Raw genomic sequence first — 6569 nt, 5'->3', positions numbered from 1 at the left:
CCGGGGAAACAGGCTTTATCCTCCCCAATTTCCGGTTACATTCCAGGACAAGGGAGCTGTCAGCGGGCCAGAGCGCGCCGCACCACAGCCGACGCTATGCGCTACAGCGAAGACGACATTCTTTCCCTCCCCCCCCTTTGTCGTGGGCTATCGCCGGGAAGGCACCCACAGCTTCCCAGAAGGGCCGTGACGGACACCTGTCAGACAGACAGGCAGTACTCGCCAAGAATGTGGAAAGACAGGCGCTAGTGAATTAGCTCCGAAGAGAGAGCCTGTGTATACTCTCACTTGAGAGAGAGTGGTGGCGTTTTTGTTGTTTATTTAGTTTGTATTGTTAACAGACTCTGGGTTCGAGGCTAAGCCCAACCCAAGGGGTGGTCACCATCTCGCATGTTATTTTGGATTGGAGAATTGATGCTTTGGGCGGGCCACTGGAAATGACCGCCCTTAGTCCTTTGTTAATCAAGTGCTTAAAAGCACATGTAAACGGATGCAGTCCAGTCTGAGCTGGGGCTCCATGCTTAGCATGTAATGTGATGCTACTTAGGCACTAACCTGCCCGGTCGATGAGTAAAGTAGTGCAAAGTTTGTTCTGTTGTAAAATTATGCTCTGCTGTCATCGTCTACAAGCTCGCCTCCTGTTCATCTTCCAAGCCGAACGACACTAGAGGAAGGGTTTGTGAACCATCCTCGAAGAAACGGACGACTATTGAAATTCTACTGCATACACGCTCAGGACGACATCGTTAGCGAAGAGGGCCTTCAGCGCCGAAGCCCGACGGCGTGCAGCTTCTGCCAGCAACCGCTCGAGCCCAACTCCGGAGCCACTCCATCGCCCCCATGAAGTCGTCGGCACGTAAGCTCGGACGCCCCAGCCTCTGATGTATAATCTTAATCATGTGTAATTATTGAATATACCTGTTTGTTTAAACTGAGCCATACGGTGTCTCTTTGCCTCTCCGTCCCGTGTGGACCTGCGCATTATGGGGGTCATCACACTGGTGTCAGAAGTGGGGTCTCAAAAGCAAATGTCCTCTGAATGCTGTGACATTCATGACTTCAAAATTGTAATCAAAAGGGAATCACGGGACTGATTGTGGGACTTTTACCCCCATTTGAGAGGCTTGAGGCACTGGAGGGCTTGAAAAAAAAATGACTGTATCTGAGGGAGCTCCCACTCCACAGCCGTCGCTCGGAGCAACCATGCTGGCATTAGGAAGCGTCATTCCGACGTTTACGGGAGATAAGACAGGGGTTCCAATCTGCGATTTCTTTTCCATGCTAGAAGAGATTTTGAAAATGGGGGGATGGTCCGATGCTCAAACGCTGGGAATGGCGAGGTGTAAGATGGCAGGAGCTGCTCATGATTTTGCATGGCGAGACGAAAAAGTAAAATCCACAAAATCATTTGCGGAATTTAAGAAGCTCGCGTTTGAGCATTTTGACACTGAACCACGTCACGTGCGAGTACAGAGGTTCCGTGACGCCGGACAGATGGTAGGGGAGGACGTGCGAACGTTTGCGTCGCGGCTTCAGCGCTTAGCGCGCGATACGTTAAGCAGGGAGGAGGAAGGAGACCAGCTTAAGAAGAAATACGCGGAGGATATACTTAAAGAGGAAATGACCGCTTTGTTCGTGGCTGGTCTGCAAGACCCCGTGCGCCGGTTCGTGCTCTCGCGCAAGCCGAGCAATTTCGACCAAGCCGTGGAGGCCGCATTGGATGAGGAACAAAATGAGGCGTTAACGACAGCCGCAGCGAGAGTACGCGTCATAGAGAGAGCGGTGCTCAACCCTGAGGTTGCTCTCTTGACAGAGCGGTTAGATCGCTTAGAACAGCTGCTATCTCAGCAGGTAGAATGCCAGGTTGAAGCGCGCGCTCAACAGCGCCCATTCGCTGGAAACCGGAGACCGCCACAAAGCTACAGGCGCGGTATGCGAGATTTTGAAGAAATCGTATGCTTCGCTTGCCAGGGTCGCGGACACATCGCCAGGTTCTGCCAAAACGTGCGCCGTGGGGAGCCACAAAGAAGCAGGCGAGACACGCCCTAAGCAAGCCTACAGCGGGGCTCCAGATACCGAGTCAAAAAACTAGTTAGTCCTCCCCAGCCTGAGGAGCGTGGGGAGGGAGCAGTAGATGATGAGGTGGTGGTAGTTTGTGTGGCCGACGAGGCATGCCCTGTTGTGCGTTGCAAGTTAAATGGTTGTTGTATGGAATTGTTGATAGATACGGGGTCGAAGGTGACATTGCTTAAGGAGAGCAGTTTTAACACGCTTCGAAGGAAGGGGGACCGCGAGGTGTTGGAAGCGTGTGGTGGTATGGCAACCAAATTTGTAGGCATAACGGGGGATCCTCTTGGCATAAGTGGACTCTACCGGTTACACTTCTCTCTCGGCGGAATTGCGTTGGAGCACCCCTGCTACGTATGCCCGGACACGGTGTCTCTGCCAAACGGAGTGTCAGGTATATTAGGGCAGGATTTTTTGAGAAAAGGGAAGGTAGTAGTCTCATTCTCTGAGGAAGAGGTTAATGCGGGCGGCTCAAAAGTTCCGTTTTTGAACAGGATAGGGGCTGAGATTCGCATTACCGATATTGACACCCGTCAAACAGTGGGATCATTGGAGAAGGTATATTCGCGGGTTGCCGTCCGGCTGGTCGAGGAGGCGGTCGTCCTTCCTTGGTCGGAGCACATTTTGTACGCGTTTGTGCCTTCAGATGTAGAGAGCGGCGCCGTGGGAGTGCTTGAGCCGGTCGACTCTCTCAGCAATGGCCTGAAGGCAGCCGCGTGCCTCGTGACAGTTAATGACGCCCACAGAGTGCCCCTACGGGTGGTTAACTGTAGCCAGCAGCCACGGAGCCTTCCCAAGAACAAAACATTGGCTTTCTTCACCTCTGCGATAGAGCAACGTGAGCCCACCGATACGGTACTCGCAACTGTAGAGCATGCTAGTCCTTCGGCTGCTCCAAAGGTGTCGTTCGATCTTTCTCACGTAAAATCCAGGGAGAGGGAGGCTCTGGCTGGTTTGCTGAACGACTACTCGGAGGTATTCGCCGCGTCCAACCTGGATTTGGGCTGCTGTGGCGTTATAAAGCACAGGATAGAAACCGGCACTTCATCGCCCGTTTACCAGCGTGCGTACAGGATTCCTTACTCCCAACGTGAGGAGATGGAGCGGCAGGTGCAGGACCTGATTGATCGCGGCATTGTCGAACACTCAAAGTCACCCTGGGGAGCACCAGCACTATTGGTGGAAAAGCCAGATGGCTCGTATCGATTGGTAGTGGACTACCGCAAACTAAATGCCGTAACTCGCATCGATCCATACCCCATCCCCAATATACAGGAGACGCTTTCTCAGCTGGGCTCTGCCAGGTACTTCACGGTAGTGGACATGGCGGCGGGATTCTGGCAGATAGCAATGGATCCGGCAGATGCCGAGAAAACGGCATTCAACACGCCCTCAGGGCACTATGAATGGAAAAGAATGCCGATGGGTCTGGCCAACAGCCCTGCTGTCTGGCAGAGAACCGCTGATGTTATCCTGGCAGGTCTTCTGGGGAGGCTGTGCTTCGTGTATATGGATGACATTATCATATACAGTGACAGTTTTGATAACCATTTGCGCGATATTGAGCAGGTTTTGGTGCGACTAAGAGCAGCGGGTCTCAAGCTGAAGCCCTCTAAGTGCCAATTCCTCAAAAACGAGGTGAAATACCTCGGGCACGTTGTTTCAGCTGACGGCGTGCGACCGGACCCTGAGAAACTAAGGTGTGTCTCGGATTTTCCATCCCCGACTAGCGTCCGCCAGGTCCGGCAGTTTCTCGGCCTGATCGGTTACTACCGAAGACACATAGAGGAGTTCGCCAAGCTCGCTAAGCCGCTCACCGCCTTTACAGCCAAAAATGTCGCCTTTCGCTGGGACGAAAACGCGGAGAATGCTTTTGGGGCCCTGAAAAGGAAGCTAATGAGTGCACCGCTGTTGCGCCACCCGGATTTTAGTTTGCCCTTCGTTATGGCCACAGATGCGTCAAAGTTCGCAGTTGGTGCCGTGCTATCTCAGGTTATCGAGGGCAAAGAACATCCCGTTGCTTTTGCTAGCCGACAGCTGAGCCCCACAGAGCAAAAGTACGGAGCTACGGAAAGGGAGTGCCTCGCCGTTGTCTGGGCAGTAAAGCACTTCAGATGCTACCTTTACGGCCGCAAATTCAAGCTAGTCACAGACTGCCATCCTCTGAAATGGGTGATGAGTGTCAGGGACCCTAGCTCGCGACTCGCTAGATGGAATCTACACCTGCAGGAATACTGCTTTGAAGCTGAGCACAAGTCAGGAAAGACACATCTGAATGCTGATGCACTCAGCCGCACAGCTGCCGTGGCAGCTATAGATGAGTTTGTCCCCGTAGTCGACCCCGCCGAATTACGCACAGAGCAGTGCAAAGATCCTGACCTGAAGCGAATAATCGAAAGCTTAGAGGGCGCACCGTCTCACCCCGAACAGCTAGGTTATTTCATTGGCAAAGGCGGCACCCTGTGTCGGCGCACGAGGCCAACCAGGAAAGGGAGACCAGAGAAAATCGCTTGGGAGAGAGTCGTCATACCTCGGTCGTGGACAGAAAGGGTTCTTCGCGCGTTTCACGATGCGCCATGCGCCGGTCATTTTGGCGTAGCGAAGACACGCAGGCGTGTGGAGCGTTTGTACTTTTGGAGTGGCATGCGACAGGATGTTAGAGACTACTGTGCGAAGTGTCATTCCTGTCTCGAAAGAAAAACACCCAAGGGACGAAGACCAGCTCCAATTCAGCCGTTCCCTGAGGTTTCGGCTCCCTTCGAGCGGACAGGTATGGACATAATGGGCCCATTGCCCACGACCACTTCCGGAAACAAGTACATTTTAGTATTTGTCGATCACCTTTCAAAATACGCGGAAGCGGTAGCACTCCCAGATCAGAAGGCAGACACGGTTGCAAGAGCATTTGTCGAACAGATCGTGCTCCGACATGGACCCCCGAGGCAACTCTTGACAGATCGGGGAACGAACTTCGTGTCGCAGCTAATGAGGAGAGTTTGCGAGCTGCTTAAGATCGCAAAGAAGCAGACAACACCGTACCATCCGGCTTGCAACGGCGCGGTGGAGCGACTGAACCAAACCGTGGCCGGGTTCCTGTCGCATTTTGTTTCGCGCGACCAGCGGGACTGGGACTTGTGGCTCCCGTATGCAATGTTTGCCTACAATTCCGCAGCACACGAGAGCACGGGCGAATCGCCATTCTTTCTTCTCTACGGCCGAGACCCGGACCAGCCTAGTGAAGTGCCAGAGGGCCCCCGTCGTGTCCCATACGCTTCACTGGACGACTATAAGGTTGAGCTAGAATCGCGCTTGCAAGTGGCGAGGGACATCGCAAAGGAATCCTTAAAGAAAGCGGCGAAGCGCAGGAAGGAGGTGCACGATCGCAGTGCTAGAGACGCGCCGTTTAATGTGGGGGACAGCGTGTACATTGAAAACTGCCAAAGGCAGATTGGGCTAGCTCGTAAGTTCCAGACGAAGTGGAGAGGACCGTGCGAGGTTGTTGAGAAGCTTTCTCCGGTAAACTTCAGAGTCCGAGACGTGAACCGGCGCTTGATAAGGATACACGCAAATCGCCTCAAGTCGGCACCGGTTCAGTATTCTCGAAATGAGGAAAGGGGAAGCGCGGATTTTGATGGGGACAGAAGGGAAGCGGAGCGCGCAGATAGTTCGCAAGAAACGCCCTCTCCTTTTGTTCGGCAGGCGCCCGAGGTGACGGCCGGAATGCCACCGGATTTACTTCATGCATTGCTAGAAGAAGAAGCGCGCGAGGTTGCCGCGCAGATAACGCCAGGAGAGGCTCCTGCCACGAGCCCTCGCGAGTCCCAAAGCAGACAAAGGGGCACAGACTTACTTAGTATGACTCATGAAGGCCGATATCCGCTGCGAAATCGGAAAGCTAAGTCGGACTAATGGCGTAAACAGAGCGGAGTTGTGAACTGGTTAGAATTGTGTAATGCCGCAGCTCATAACATTGCTATATGCGTAGGTGTTAAGTTATCGGAGTTGGTAGTTAAACCTTTCTGTCATTAAGTAACACCTGCACAGGAGAGCATGCGGAGCGCATGCAGAACCTGCCCTACTTCCTTTCGTTATCTATATTTTTGTCTGTGCCGTGATCGTGCTAGAAGTGGGAGCTCCTTTGTAACTGTGGTAAATTTATTTCGTCCAGTTTGGACTAGAAAGGAGAGGCTTGGGTGCTGAGTTTCATGTTTATCTGTAAAAGAAGATCAGTGCTGCCCCTGGAGACGCCAGTATTGACAGCGGAGGCATATGGTGTTGTGCAGTGGTGTTGAGTGCAGCGAAAAGTGTTTTGTCGGACGCACTGTGCGAGGCGATTCAGAAAGACAAGGGGAGCTGCGTGGACTCAAATGTTCGGAGAACATTCTTCTGGAGGGTGAGCGAGTGTGACATTCCGTGTGTGCTACGAGGATCCACGTTCGACGGCGCGGCGTAGACGGAGACCCGTGACAGCGGCATCATCAATTACCCAGCCATGCTCTTTG

The sequence above is a fragment of the Amblyomma americanum genome, chromosome 9 (genome assembly GCF_052857255.1).
Source record: "Amblyomma americanum isolate KBUSLIRL-KWMA chromosome 9, ASM5285725v1, whole genome shotgun sequence".
Lineage (NCBI taxonomy): Eukaryota > Metazoa > Arthropoda > Arachnida > Ixodida > Ixodidae > Amblyomma > Amblyomma americanum.
The sequence above is the reverse complement of the archived record's forward strand: the minus strand, read 5'-3'. Positions refer to the sequence as shown.